Source organism: Balaenoptera acutorostrata, chromosome X, assembly GCF_949987535.1.
Source record: "Balaenoptera acutorostrata chromosome X, mBalAcu1.1, whole genome shotgun sequence".
NCBI lineage: Eukaryota > Metazoa > Chordata > Mammalia > Artiodactyla > Balaenopteridae > Balaenoptera > Balaenoptera acutorostrata.
In genome coordinates this window covers 111,371,561-111,387,846 of record NC_080085.1, presented here as the reverse complement: position 1 = coordinate 111,387,846, position 16,286 = coordinate 111,371,561, and positions in this window count along the sequence as shown.

Sequence of the window (16,286 nt, the reverse complement as noted above, 5' to 3'; positions counted from 1 at the left end):
GAATTCAGGAGAACTTCTACTGCATTGGGTACAAAACATGGTTAAAGGGGATCCTACAATGATTTATTGGTGGCCTTCATCAAAAAAGCAGTGGCTATAGTGGCTGTAAGACAAGTGTGGTATCCCCATGCCATAGGGTCCAGTTGCTAGCTATAACACATCATGGATAGGTGGTGTTCTCTGTTGATTTTGCTTGAATAATGCGACGGCATTCCCTTGCTTTTCATATGCAGAAAAGAAAAGGGAGATCTGATAATGATAACCACCCAAAGGCAGGTGGCTTCATCAAACTCTCCTTTAAAGCCTTAGAGGCTTTGTTTTCTGATTCTTCCTGTAAGGATTTGGGGTTATAGTTGTTGAGTAGAACATATAGTGGTTTGGCTATAAGAGAGAAATTTGGAATCCAATTTTGGCGATAACCAATTGGGCTGAGAAAACCTCACAGCTGGTGCTTAGTTTTAGATTTTGGGAAGTTTAGGACACAATGAAGTCTACCTGGATTTAGGTGTATCCCTTGTTCTGATATCACATGCCCAAAATATCGAGCCTAGACTTGGGCAAACTGCAATTTTTCTTTTGTGACCTTATGTCCCTTTAAGGCTAAAAGCTTTAACAAATGGATACTGTATTCCTGTGAAGAGGCTTGAGAAGGAGAGCAAAGAAGCAAATCATCTACATATTGCAACAAAGTAGAACCTCTAGGGAACTTTATGTCATCCAGATCAGCCTTCAGGATTTGCAAGAAATAAGAACTCTCAGTATAACTCTGAGGCATTAATGTCCAGGTGAATTGTTTTTCTTCCCAAGTAAAGGCAAAAGATATTGGCTAGCTTCATCAACTGGAATACCAAAGAATGTGCTGGATAAATCAATTACAGTAAAGAATTTACTTCTGGTGGGAATGGATGTTCTTAATGTATGAGGGTTAAAAACAACAGAGTGTTGAGGGATAGCAACGTTGTTTATTTGCTTGGAGATCCTAGGCAAACCTCCATCCTCAGCCCTTAGGTTTTCTCACCAGTAAAATGGGAGAGTTACGGGGGCTTAGCACAAGGGATAATGAGACCTTGAGCCTGTAATCTTCTATTGTGGGCTTTATGACTTGAAGGGCTTCTTTACTTATAGGGTATTGATTAATTCTGGGAAGAGGTTTTTATGTGTCTACTTGAATCCTGATGGGAGGTGTGCTGTGACTTTTGCCAACATCAGTTGGAGATTTTGCCCATAAGGAAAGTGGTAGCTGATTCAGTTTGGACAAGTGATTGATGTTTCCAGAATCTGCTCTGGTACCATCAGAGATGGAACAAATAAAGTTGTCAAAGCGTCATTTAATTCACCTGGTTGGTTACTTTGATGACTACTATCATATTTTAGAATTATTTCCCCCCTTTTTAGAGAAAGAAATTCTGGCATGATACTTTTCTAAGAAGTCTCAGCCTACCTGGTGTCAATTAGGACTGGAGAGACTCATCTCCAATCTGGAGAAATGTTTCTCCACGCTGATTAAGAGGGAGGATTATTAGGAAGAGCCCATGTAGGTAGTTCCTTGGAGCCCTGCCACTGAGAACTGGGAGGACATTGTAAAGGCTGGGTAGAAGGCTGAAGGCACATAAAATGTTTAAATTTGTAACAGTCTCTTTTCCAATGTCCTGGCTTTTTGCAATAATAGCAGAAACTAGGAGGATTTTGCTATCGCTTAGGAGCCTTCCTTTGCTGGAGTTGAAGACTTTTTGTGGTCCTCCTTGTAAGTGAGTCATCTAGAGTACAAGAGAACAAGTTTGCCAGAGCAAGTAAATCTGGAGTGGACATAGTTTCCTATTACTCCCTGGTCCTTTTTACTAGAAGGGAAAGGTCCCAGTACAGCCCATTAATAAATGTAGAGTTAAAACCTACCTGGGTAGAATCAACACCTGAAGGAAGACCAGAATTTTCTATAAAAACAATCTGAAGTTGATTATAATATTCATGAACAAGTTCTTCAGATTTTTGTGTGCAAGCCTGAATTTTGTTCTAATCAACAGCCTTTGGAAAAGCTCTAGGAGTTGATTGATGAAGTCACCTAGTGATTGCTGGAACGTAATCATTATAATAAGTTAGTGAGCTGGACTCCCAGTTGTAATCTGAGAGTCAGGATTTTCCCAATTAGTGGTTTTCATCCAATGCCAGGCCTGGCCTTTACAGATAAGCATATGAACTAGCTGATGTAAGTCAGAGAAACAAGGTTGATAAGTTTGGATGACAGTATGAAATTCTTCAGCAAGTCTGTGAGGATATTTGGTTACTTTGGGAAAATCTTTGACTCAGGCTCTCAGTTCAGCTTTATTCCAGGGAGTGTAAGAAATTAAGGGTTTAGCCTTTGGATCCTCAGAAGGCTTCATTTTTAAAGCGATGTGTTCTAACCAGTTCAGAGGAAATAGCAGTGGGAAGAGTTTCAGAGAAGGGGAGAAGGTTGGCGGGAGAATTAGTGTGGAGGAATTGAGGGCATAAGCGGCACAGAAGGGAAGGAAGAAGATGGTGCAGGAGAAGTCTGACCATGGGGAGCCGAGGGAGAGAGACAAGACCGCACCAGAGGAGGAGCCAAGGGAGAAGAGCCTGAGGCTTTGGGAGCCACTTTGGCTTTCTTTACTTGTTTGTTTGCCTCAGTTAATCCTAACCTCTTATTTTGCAGAGAGGCAATTTTAGACTCCTGATAACACTGGGAACTCTCAAAAATGCCAATCAAAATAGGGCATACCACTCAGTTCTGGAAGTTGTCTGAGCTATTGTAATCTAATTTGGTTTTAAGGAAATTAAGTTTGGGGATTTCAGAAGTTCCCCATAATGGCCATCGATATTTCTAAATTGCCTTGGGTCAGGTCAATCCTTTTAGTTAGAAATGCATGTGGGAAAGACCACAGTTTTTAAACATAAAAGTTGGCTGTAGTCCCTGGTGGCGGGGGGCACACTTAAAACACTTAGATAACTGGGATTCCGTTTCCTAGAGGTTTTTCATCTAAAGAACAGTTTTCAAACAGCGTACAGCACAAACAACTCAATTCAAACATTTTGCAAGCCAGCTCTGTCCTGGAGGAGCCAGGCTGAAAGCTTTTTTTAAAGCCCATCTCCAGAAGATAGCCTTTCCAAAGAAATAGGCCAAAGACTGAAAAACCCGGCGCCATTTCAGAGAAACAATCACTGTTCCCACAGGAATGGGCTGAAGGCTAGCCAGCTCCAGGAGAAGCAGCCTCTGTTCCAAAGGGAAAAGGTTGAAGACTAGCCAGCTTCAGTGAAATAGCTTCAGCTTCTCAAAGTCAGACCGGAGTGCCAAACAAGTACTTGCATACAGAATAAGGCCTTAACCAGAAAGACAAAACCTTTAAATAGATACTCAGTAAGCCTGGAGAGCATCAAACACAAAGAGTGTGTGAGCTTGAATCCAGGAGAAAGACGTGCTTTCAAACTCCAGGGTTGGCATGAAAAGCAATGAGTAACAATGGGCTCCATAGTGGGTACTGCACGTGTTTGCTCACCAGCCCCGGAGCCATCAGGAATCTTCTCTGGTCCTCATATAGGCCACCAAAATGTTGACCTGAAACAAACAGACTGCCAGCTATTTCTCCAGCGAAGATGGGTTTATTTGGGATCAGCACAGAATTGCAATTTGGAGTCTAAAACCATGGCGAACCACGTGCAAGTTCCCTAAATGGCAAGAGAAGGAGAACTCTTTTACAGAGAGGAAAGGGAAGTTGCGAGGGCTAGAGTAAACCAAGAGTCCATGGCTTTTCACTGACTAAGTCCTTGCCAGTTAAAAAGAAGAGTCTTTCTTCTTCTTGTTGGGCTCTGCTATCATCACAGGGCTTGAGAGTTCCTCCTTCTGGTCTCCCAACTTTATTTAATTAAGGCTTCTGTTTGTTCATTTTTGTTACAATGTCAAATCTTATCTTAAGGTTTCCAGTGCCTTTCCAAGATGGGTGATGAATACAGGTGGGCCATATGACTGATTTGCCTAGTAGGTTTGGGCTGATATCAGACATGCAACTTATACAAGGAAGAGCATGCCGTGTTCTTTTGCAGAATTTCAGTGCTGCCTTAACAGCGATGCTCTACGTGAATGTTTACTCTGTGATATCGCCTGCTGAATAACAAGTGTGCAGACATCTCACATTTTTAGTGTATTTTTTGAATGCCGACGTTTGCATAGTATGGATACAAATGCCAGGTGCCAGCTTGCACCCTAAACCCTTATTATCTAATTTTAAGGGATCGTGATTTAAAGATCCCAATGGAAGCTGCTAATTCAGTCCTGGAAAAGCAGAAACAATACATCATCAGGTTTAGATGACTTTGCTTCTTGGGTAGCTCTGGTACTATTTCCCAACTGATATCAGGCCTTCTGCAGGGGTTGAAATGCCAGTTAGTTTTGTTCTTTCCTCCAAGATTTTTAAACATTCTGTGCTTCATTTGCCTCATCTGAATATACATAATGATATCCTAAATTTACCACCTTGCACAAAGCCAAGGCTACCAGTCAGTGAACTTTAAATAAATACTTTTTCTATGGTGTTAATAAGGATAGAAAGTATATGCTGGGAATTGGGGGGCGGGGGTTGTCATTTAGTATTGACAATTAACAATTAACAGCAAGTGTTAAATTTGTATATATCAGTTAGAGTGAGTCAAAACATTGTCACAGGTTAATATAAAGTGGCATTATTCTTTGCCAATACTTAATAAAGAGGTCTCAAAACAGCATTATTTACCCAAGAAAATGGGCCTTTATTTTGTACTTTTTCATTGAAACTGTTACAAAACAAAACAAAAAACGAATGACAACTATGTATAATATACTGAGATGCACTTTGAAAAATTCCATCGTCTTCTTGTGAGTCGTATAAAATACTGTTTACATTTAAAATCTACTTTGAAGTAAAAATGATTAAATGGGGTTCCACACCAACATCCTTACTGTCTTATAGCGATATGGAATAAAATGAGAGGTTTTAGATTTGGAGCATCCATGAAATACTTTGTTTTTCTATAAAGTCAAGGCAATAGAAAAGTTCAGGTCTCCAAAAGACCACAGGAGGAAAAGAGAGCTGACGGGAGGAGAGGGAAACATCCTTCAGAAATCTGTGGTTTCACTCTGTTGTGAATTATTATCCTCTACCGTATGGGGCAAGCCACACCAAAGTGTGATTGGTCCTTGAAGACAAAGTATACCCTAAAATACATGGAGACAGAGGAGAGAGAGAAGAGGATGAAAAAGCAAATATTTCTTTACCACATTCTCCATCCTAGTCGCTTCATAAATGTCATCACTAGTAGCAAAGGCAGAAGACTGAGACCATGAGGACTTCAGGATCTCCAGAGGGGTTGAGACACAGGAACTTATGTATGAATACCACCTAGACCTCTAGGTACCTGGAGATAAGAACACTAGCTTGGCTATATGAGGGAGGCTTTGGGTTGGGATATCAGTGAGAACTGTCTCCTTCCCAGAGATTTCTATGCCATTTACTCTCACTATCACTCTTCTCCCAACTACCAGTGTGTTTTGTTATTTTAGTCATGCTTGATGAACAAAGAAAAATCTGGTAGTTTGTGGGTGGCCTCTGGGATGTTGTATGTCTATTTTCAATGGGACATCCTCCTAAGGAAGGTGTTTTTCAAATGTTCTTTTTGACTCTCCATTATTTTAGCCTTATGTACCTAAGGTGAAACACTATAAAAATGATATATGCATAGCTAGAGCTAAGAGAAGCAGAGGGATGAGAATTAAATCAGCCTGGGTGGAGGTGAGGAAATGATTGAAGGCGGAAAAAAAGGCTTTTCTGAAAGAGCTAAGGTAAGAGTTGTGTGTTAATGGCTGAGTGGGTGAAGAGTTTGAAGAACGAATTTTCAGAGAGGACAGTGCTAAGGGAGACACAGGGAAATAGCTGAATCACTTTGCTGTACACCAGAAACCAACACAACATTGCAAATCAACTATACTTCAATAAATTAAAAAAAGGAATAACTACCAAAGGAGACACAGGGGAATTGGTAGTGTTGGAGCATAAAGTATAAAGAATAAAAAATGAGACTGAAAAAGTAGACAATTATTTTCTCTTGCTTGGGCCCAAGATTTTGTCCTGGACACATGATCAGAGAGAAACTCTTTGTATTGGTCTTCCTATAATGAGGATGGGCTTGCACTGAACTCCCCATAATTTGCTACCAACATGTTTTGTGACAACAGTACCTCTGGGGTGAGCACATTGTGCAAAATCTAGAGCCTCAGAGTCAGATTGCTATGCTTAGAGTTCAGATTATAACAGCTCAAATCAACTGAGGAAAATAAAGCCTAAAGCAGTGTAAATATTGTTTCTGTGCTATTGAAATTGATGTCTTATACATCTTCAGCTGAATCAAAGTTGCAAAAGAAGGAATACGTATTGATGGCATGAGTTCACAAAACTTTGTTAAAGTTAGTGGTTTCCCCAGGAGGAAAAAATGTTGAACTTTTTCTTTTGATTGGAGAGTAAATTGTAAATCTGATGTTAATAAGTATCTACCAAGGGAATCACTTGAGTTCTGAGATTGCAATCATGAAATAGGGAGAACTGATTTTTTAATAGCAAGGCATCTTGTAAATATCAACAGGGTATATTTTCAACACAAAAGTATTAGTTGTGTTGCCTACATTAAAAGGAAATGCAAAGTAAAAGTAAACTTTCTTGGTTGTCTGGTACTTTTTGACAACTGTTTGTTGATCATAGTAAAATATGTGCAGAAACTTCTCTGACATTTATATTTTATTTTAAAATTCTAGTATGTATCCCAAAAAGTCAACCAACTGTCAAATGAGTTGATTCTCTCTTCATGTCTGCAATATGCTTAAATATCTAGGACATTGATTCATTCTCTCTCATAGGTGCCTATCTATCAATATAATGCCTAAACAATAAACATTTAAATTCAAGCAAACATATATTTGACCTATTGTTTAATTGAAACTCCCTTGAAAATATTTTAGTTATGCCTGATGAACAGAGGAAAATCTTGTGGTTTGTTGCTGGCCCCTGGAATTTGTACCACTTTCCTTAGGTTTACTAAGTCAAAAGGAGCCCCAGGCCACCACTCACTGTGGAAATCCTCACCATTGAGATGGGTCATTGGTAAATCTAGCAGTTCTAGGGTTGGCTTCATTTGCACATAAAATGTATTTAAATTTCTGCATTCTCTTTCCTTTTGGATTTCAATTTTAAGCCTTATTTCTTCCTTTGCAGTAAAAGATCTTTTTCTCTTGTAATATCAGCAAAAAAAACAGTTGAGGAATTATTTATTCTGGACAGCAGATCTTTGTAGAGCTCTTGAGGACATATTTTGCCTACATACAAGCATTTCCTATATAATGAATAACTTATGGATGAAAATATGTATTAGTAACCTATTGGATGAAGTAAAAAAAAGTGGATGATCTATACACTAGGATAACCAATCAAATTTAATGAAAATATCAAGCTGTACAACTGACATCCTATAGCCAAAAAAGGTCTAATTAGTAATTGGATTCTCAGCTTTTTAACAGGTTCTTTTGTTATCTTTTAAAAGCAGCCTAATGCAAAGTCTGCACTCTTTTCAAGACCTAAATTATGATTCATCTCCAACATATTACTAAGTATCCTGCATGTTCTAATTTTTCTTAGACTTCTTCCTGCATGTGCTCACATGTGTACACACACACACACACACACACACACACACACACACCAACTCTCCATTACACATTTTCTAACACACGGACTTAATTTTTTCTCTAATTATCTGATGGAATGTCTTGCCAAATGTCTTTCTAATGAACTCCTGGGGGACAGTTACTTATTCTTTCACACATTTGAATGTGATTATGTGGTTAGTATAGAGTTGGGTACAATATAGGTGCTACTCATTGAATGAATGGATGGATGGATGGATGGATGAAAGAAAGAAATGGCACAAAACACAGCTGACTACCTGAGTAAAACAGTAGATATTTTTAGATGCAGTAAATTCATAGATAGAAAAGTGCTTGTTTCTGCTTGCATTCTAAGCATGATCTTCATCTTCTTTTCCAGAAATTCAGTGGGGTTTCAGGAAAAGTATACTAAAGTAGTGTAGCTGGGGGTGATTATCTTTTTTTGTGGGAATTAATCTCAGAGGACATTTGTTAAATACTCATCAGCACTGATTCTTCCCCTTCTCTCTCTCAGCCTTGGTGAAGTACCTCTTGACTGGAGTAATTGTTTTGTTTGTGTATTCACACCTGCAAATGCAAGGAGGCTCCAGGTGTTGTGTCTAGTTGCCTTTTTCACTACCAAACTGCTCCACACACTTTGCAATAGCTTTATCTTTAAAGGAAACACCTCAGTCTGTTTCTCTAGTTGAGAGTGAATCCCATCATCTAATTAAGAGATTTATCAATATAAGCAATGGGTTCCTGGTGTGTACTCTGGGACAGGCAGAAATTCAATCTAAGAATGCCTTACTTTTCACCCCTGAAGCATTAGGTCAAGCAGTTTTGTGTGTGTGTGTGTGTGTGTGTGTGTCTGCCATTCGCACATTCATGTGAGAGAGACTTAGTTCCTGAGAAGTGATGGGTGATTCATGTGGAATCAGTCCTCTTATAACAACAGCAGGATAGAACTTGTTTCTAAAACCTTCAGAAGAGGTGAGTAAGCCCTGGGCACACAACCCCAGGAAGGCCAGAACTACAAAAATGTTGAGGCAGGAACTAGAGAGCATTCACATGTGTTATTTTCCCTATTGTCTATTATATCTAACACGAAATGTTTTACCTATCAAAATGAACTCACTATGACTTTGTGAAAATGACTTATACACTTCGGGACAAGTACTGTTTTCTTGTCCTTCTCCTATTTCCCTCCTATACCCTTCTTCAGCCACAGGTACCTTTTGCCATGACCGCTCTCTCTATGAAGCCCAAGTAATACGCTAACTTTTCCTTGCCTTTTCTTGTACTACACTGCCGATTAAAAGCATTCGATCCTCCTCTTCTCAGTCTACGTCTATTATCCTTGTAATATCTGGCTTTAATAATAATAAGACTAACAATAACAATGACGATGACCATGGTGATCATGGTGATGACTGTAAACCCTGCAGTGGACCATGAACTCCATAAAGGCAGGAACTGTATATGTCTTCTTCACCATCCTATAAATGAATGACAGTGCTAGCAGAGACCTTTGACTGAAAGCTTGCTGATCTGCAGATGAGGTCACTAAGCTTCAAAGTGAGGATAACCATACAGGCCTACAAAGTGTGGTTAGAGCACTGCTTCTCAAACTTTAACGTACATATGAATCCCCTGGGGAATCTTGATAAGAGGCAAATTCCTATTCAGTAGGTCTGGAGTGGGGCCTAAGTTTCTGCATTTCTTACAAGCTCCCAGGTGCTGCTTACTTTGCTGGTCTGAGTGAATCAGAATTCTGGGTACCAATATTCCTTTAGAATTACCTGCAGATGAATACGTAAGATTCAGGTCCACCCAGATCTGCTGAATCATATTTCTGGAAGTGAAAAACCACTGACCTACACTATAAGCAATCTAGTGGTTATTATGAAGATTAAATGAGCAAAGTGTATGTGGAGTGCTTTATAAACAAAAAAGTAGTATATAAGTATTAGAAGTCACTGTTGTTTTTGTAATTGTTACAATTTTTATTGCTTGTCAGTGATGTCAGTTTGGTTTCTATACCATTCCAACATAAATGTTGGTTGAGAAGGCTGTTTTTACTAATACACATCTGCAATAAAATGTTCTAAATTAAATTAGTGGAATATTCTTGTGGCAGTTTTAGCAAGGATACTGCAAAGAAAAAAATGCATATGCTATCACCCTATTGCTACATCTTACAGTGGAAAAAATATGTATATTTTTCAGTATAATATATACTAATCCCCAATAACCTTAAATTGCTATATTCCCCACTGATTTAACTGTTACAAATTAAAACTTAACTAATAAAAATATAATATAAATAAATAATAAAAAATAATTACACAATATGGCTGTTTTATGAAATAGAGTCCTAGAAATGCATTTAATGCAAAAAAGCAGCAAACCAGCTACCCATAGTGCACAAGAGCTTTTGGGTTCATTTAAATGAATACATGGATTTGACTGAAAGTCATTTGCTGTTTAGCTTGGGAAAGAAATGAACAGGTAGCTCTCACATCTTCCTTACATCCTTATATGTCTTAGCAGTGAGATAATTATTCTAAAATATACATTTCATGGTTGAATTCAAGGTTGTTTCTGAATTTGACATTTATGTGTTTAATTATGCATCATCACCCTAAGATTAAAATTGTCTTTCAACTAGGTTCAGCAAAGAATATTGCTGATCTAGATGTAGAAAAAACACTTGTTTTAGCTTATTTTTAACCCTATAAAATTCCTTTTTTGGAAAATCTGCCATGGTGCTAAAACTGAACTTTGATCCCTTTTCTGTCTTCTTTTTGTCTTTCGTCAGTCTGCGTTGAGTGTTACCTGCAAACAACTGTGGACAGATTTCATATCATGTAAAATAAGTATTTAAAGGCATTAAACATATAAAATGAGAAAAGTTTCACATTTGGATTATGGCCAGGGTGATAAAACTATCTCATTTCTCATGTCAATTTCAGTCAGCTTTGTAGTGGCGGCTAGAGTACTGGGCTGAAATGGATTGTGACTATTCAGCCTTGCCCACTAAGCACGTGGAACAGAAGAGTGAAAGCATACATACCAGGTATTCTCCATCTCAGGATTAGGACAGAATGTCTTCAAGAGTGGAAAAAGCACAGGCTTTGGAGTCCGAGATGCCTTGGTTCAAATACCAATCCTTAGTCATATTATCCGAACCTTTGAGTCTCAGTTTCCACATATGTAAAATGAGAATACCATGTCTCTCTGAGTGTTGTAGTGGGTATTAAATGAGATAACAGAGAGAGAGTAACAAAGTGCCTGAACTCTAACCTAGTGCCTCTAAGAAGGGCAGCCAATAGATCAGAGTTAGTAAATACACCATTAAACACATTTGCTGCCTCATCATTAGGTTATCACGTATTTGCATACCATCACCTGGCAAATCCTTTAAATAGATGTATTTTATTAAGGGCAGCAGAGAAAAGGCCTAGAGTTCTTAGAGTGGTTGAACAGGGAAGGGTGGGACAAAGTAATATACCAATAAACAGGTAAGCAACTTGAAAGCACTGTTCATTTGAAAGGCAAAGAAAGAGATAGTGCTATAGCAATAGTGCCTGAAACAGAGTAAGAACTATGTAAGCATTTAATAACTAAATTAAAAAACAAAAAAACAAAAAAGTCTCAGCCAATACACTACATAAGTAACAAGTCTAACTGCAGAAATGCTAGGGATGTTGTGTGCTTCTCTCTTTTTTTTTAATTTTTTAAAAATTTATTTACTTATTTATTTATGGCTGTGTTGGGTCTTTGTTTCTGTGCAAGGGCTTTCTCTAGTTGTGGCAAGTGGGGGCCACTCTTCATCGCGGTGCGCGGGCCTCTCACTATCGCGGCCTCTCTTGTTGCGGAGCACAGGCTCCAGACGCGCAGGCTCAGTAGTTGTGGCTCACGGGCCCAGGTGCTCCGCGGCATGTGGGATCTTCCCAGACCAGGGCTCGAACCCGTGTCCCCTGCATTGGCAGGCAGATTCTCAACCACTGCGCCACCAGAGAAGCCCCTGCTTCTCTCTTTTTGATATCTTCTGTTTCTCTTTTAGGATTACAGCGAGATTCCCCACTGTGAAGCAAAAAAAATAGCAACATTTCTCTGACTATAAAATAAACTTTTTTTCCTCAATGTTTGGAAAAACTATTATGGGAAATGAAGAAGAAACCCCTACAGGAACCAAAACCTCTGAACTTCCTTTAAGGAAGGTTTTCTTTATAAATAATCAACAAATTGGATAGTAGGCTGTTTTATCATAGCATATATTTCGACTTAGCACTAACTCTTTTCTTCATTAGTTAGTAGTACACTGGTGAACGTGTTTACCTTCTCTAATAACTTTAAACTTCTTGAGGTAAAATATTATGCTTTATTTATTTTGTATTTCCTACAGCACCCTGTATATAGTACATTTTATTTAATTCTATAATACATGCTCCTTGCTTTTGTGAGAGATTAAATATTGGGTTAAAGATTTTTTTAATTAAAATTGATTAATTTAACTACTGATATCTTAATAACAAACTCAATATGATATCACATTGTTACCAGACCACCACTGGTGATCTGATACAATTTGAAGGAAGTTTTCCAGACTAAAAAATCCTCATTAGTTGTCTCTATGCCAGTTCCTTTCAAGCTATATGGCATCTCTAGCAGTTTGGCCTACCGTGCCTTGCCTAAACTTCTACATGTCAGTTAAGCTTCACAGGATTAGAATAAAAGGCTTGATCTAAATAATAACAAATCACTGTATTTTGTAAATTTTGTTATTGCTACTTAACTGAGTCTACTGTGCCTTCTTCAAATTTGATTTCTCAAATTACTCAAAATCCGGGTCTTGACTTAATAAAGTAGGATGTAAGTGAGGTACATTTATATTCCTGATCCCTGGGTAAATTGCATTCCCAGAAATTTTCTCACATTTGAGCCTTCATTTATGGGTCCTTACGAACTATCAGGGCTGCTTAAGCATTAGCTAGGTCTATATGCTACATGTTTATTAGATGCCCATGACACTTTTTGAAGTGGCAACCTACTATCTCTTTTCTTCTTTTCTTAAAACTACCAGTGCTCTGCATTTTTTATTAATATATTCACAGTCATCTCATGTTTCTCTGCTCTCCGAACCTGGATATTAGCCAAGCTCAAACTGAGCCTTGCTTGGCTTTGGGAAAACATAAAGCAAGCCTATGCATTCATTAAGACTGAGTAGTCTTTCCTGAGGGACTCTTGGAATTGCACCATGTAGAGTTAAGTGTGTCTGACCTGAATAGATATAAATGTCAAGTCTACTTCACGTTCACCTCAAGTCAAAAGAGTAGTAAAAGGTGATCCCATTTATAGATTTTTTTTGAAAAAATGGAATTGCTACTGTGTGTAGCTACCATTATGCACGTGTATAGGTGTATCCTTGATCTGACAGAAGTAGCATCCCAATCTCAATGTCACAGGGGAGTCCTCCAACTTTAAATATTATATTTCTCTGAATCTTAGAAGTTCCTAATGATGAATCAGTGCTCAATCAGTGTTGGCCCTCTGTGAGTTCTTGAGCCACAAAAGCAAAGATTTTGGCACAAAATTATTTTTTAAATTTACATAGCGATAATAAAAACAAAATATTTCCAGGGGTAAACATTTGCAGGGGTAGATCTTGTTATACTCTGAGCATATCTTGTTTAATGATCCCTTCCTGGATTCTGAATATGTTGTATAGTCTGGAGATAGATAATTTCAATTATTGTGTGTGTGTATATATATATATATATATATATATATATATATATATATATATATATATTTAATTCAGGTTGAAATTTCCAGGACAGAACATTATTATATCTAGGAACTATATTATGCAATAAACCATATTCTAAAATAAACCATATTCCTAAAGTATGCAAAATTCACCCCCAAAACAAATTAATGTAGAAGTCAAAATAGACATAAACATTGAGGTTACAGTGCCATAGTAGCAATATATTTACTACAGTCCAGCATCTCTTGTAGGTAGAATATATTTACAAATCAATTTTCTTTGTAATGACTTGGCCAGGTTAGTTTAACATTAGAATTGTCACTCTTGCCCGTCAGTTCTAGTCTCTTTATAATCCCGTGCCTCGTGTGGGAGCCTAACCTAAAAAGAGTAAAAGAAAGTTTGTTTGCCCATATTAACATGATTGAAGGGTCTAGATTTGCTCAGTTCAGGTTTATTTTTAAAAGTTGGTTAGTGAAATCATCTTGTTTTAAACTTTTATATTTTTTAAAGCATAAATTATTAACTTTTAATTTTAAACCATTTTAGAGCTATCCTATAGATATAGTCTCTGACTAAAAATTATTATAGAGTTTCCAAAAAATCTGGTATCACTTTCATCAATTGGAAAATGCTCAGAAAAATAGCATTAATGTACTGCCTTCTTAGTCACATTAAAAAAATGTGTAGATAAACTTATACCACAGAAAACTCATGTTTATTTTTTAGGAGAAAAAGTGATTGTATAAAAACAAACAAACAAACATTTCCTGATTTTTTTTATTTTATTTACTTATTTATTTATTTTTGGCTGTGTTGGGTCTTCGTTTCTGTGCGAGGGCTTTCTCCAGTTGCGGCGAGCGGGGGCCACTCTTCATCGCGGTGCGCGGGCCTCTCACTGTCGTGGCCTCTCTTGTTGCGGAGCACAGGCTCCAGACGCGCAGGCTCAGTAATTGTGGCTCACGGGCCCAGCCGCTCCGCGGCATGTGGGATCTTCCCAGACCAGGGCTCGAACCCGTGTCCCCGGCATTGGCAGGCAGATTCTCAACCACTGCGCCACCAGCGAAGCCCCTCCTGATTTTTATGTTTCCAATAGTTCACGCTATAGTGTTGAGTTTGATTCTCGTTCCTGGAATCTCCAGACATCACGACTGGTTTCCATTATATCCAAACTCTAACCTTCACAGGTTCTGAAACAATCTGACCCTAGGATAGGAGAAATAAAAAGACCAGTGATTCCTAGATCATCCGCTTACTTACCACCAAGCCAACTTCCTGCTTGTCCAATTTTGAACTGATGCTCTGTTCCCCAAATTTGGCTCTTGTATTCTTTCTTGTGATCAAACACCACCTTCTTCTTTAGTTCCCTTAATTGTACATCTGTTTTGTTCCTCATGCCTGAATTCTAGCCTTGATATCCATGTTCTCGAGCAACTTGGGTTCTATCTTGCTTCTTGGTCCTTCCAATTTTCTGCAAATTTTTACCTCTGTACCATGGTCTTAATATTTGTGGAGCCACTACCTATTGTCAGAGTTCTAGGAGAAGAACCTACATACCTGAAAAATGTTTAACATTTAACTCCTTGGAAAAATGCCCTAATTTGTTGTGTTTGTTTCTAGACTCCCTTGGACCTTTCAGATATAAATTTCCTATGTTCCTATTTGTCTAGACTTCCTTAATCTGTTGTTCCACATTACCTTCTAATTTCCTAGTCTCTAATTCTCAGTCACTTTCTGGGTCATCACTCCATAAACATGGATCCGCATCTCCATTGAATCTAGTAATAGCTGATAACTGATACATTTAACATGATCTAATAGCTCATAATTGTAAAATATTGCCAATTAAAATGCTCTTTAAACAAATATTTTTTACTGATCTTTTTAACCCATTAGTTAAAGAATATTTAAGCATAATTTATTAGCAATCTATTACTATAATGAAGGCTTTATAATTTTGTCCCACCAAAGAAAAATGCCTCTTTTAAAATAAGTTTTGGATACTACTTCAAATGTATGCTTTTTCATAATTTCTTTGTATATCAACTGGAATGCTACAATGTCAGACAATCTCCTGATCTGTATAATGGTATTATTATGATTTTAACATGAGATAGTACATGCAATGTGCATGGAAACTGGCACCTAGTAAACACTCAGAACGTTAGCTAATAGTAGTGCTATTAGAAATAGAAATACATTAATGATGAATAGTGATTACTATTTTCTTTTGTTATGTTTATATTTTATTGAATTATTAATCACAATATTAGATATACATTTTGACTTGGATTTAATGCTTTGAATTTAACCACTCCAACTGCTTCTTAATAGCTAACTTATTTAGGCCCAGTCAGTTATAATTGATACGTGAACTTCCAGAAGTCAATCTAGGACAAATTGGGATTTGTAAAAATAACTGTCCTCTCGGAAAAAAGAGGGTTTGGGTAGAAGATCTGACATTTTTTTTTTTAGCAATAATAGAAGAGTTTTCATCTCTTGGAGAGTTGTCACTTATCTCATGCTTCTTAACGTGATAACAAATATTTCAGGATGCATCTTAGGCTGAACTAAGTATTACATTTTTTACAATCCCCTTCAAGTTGGCAGCTTTGTTATTCATATCCACCTTGGCTTATGAATGCAAACTTCAAATATTTTTTTATGTTATGTGGTTACCGAAATAAAGTGCCAGGTGTACATGTCAGTCAGTCTTGTGAGATTAATGAAATGTACTTTAGTTGTAATAGTGGAAGAATAAGTGGGACTATTAGTCGTGACATTTTGGTATTGATATATACACACAGTCTTTCATGAAAAAGATCAAAAACAAGAAAG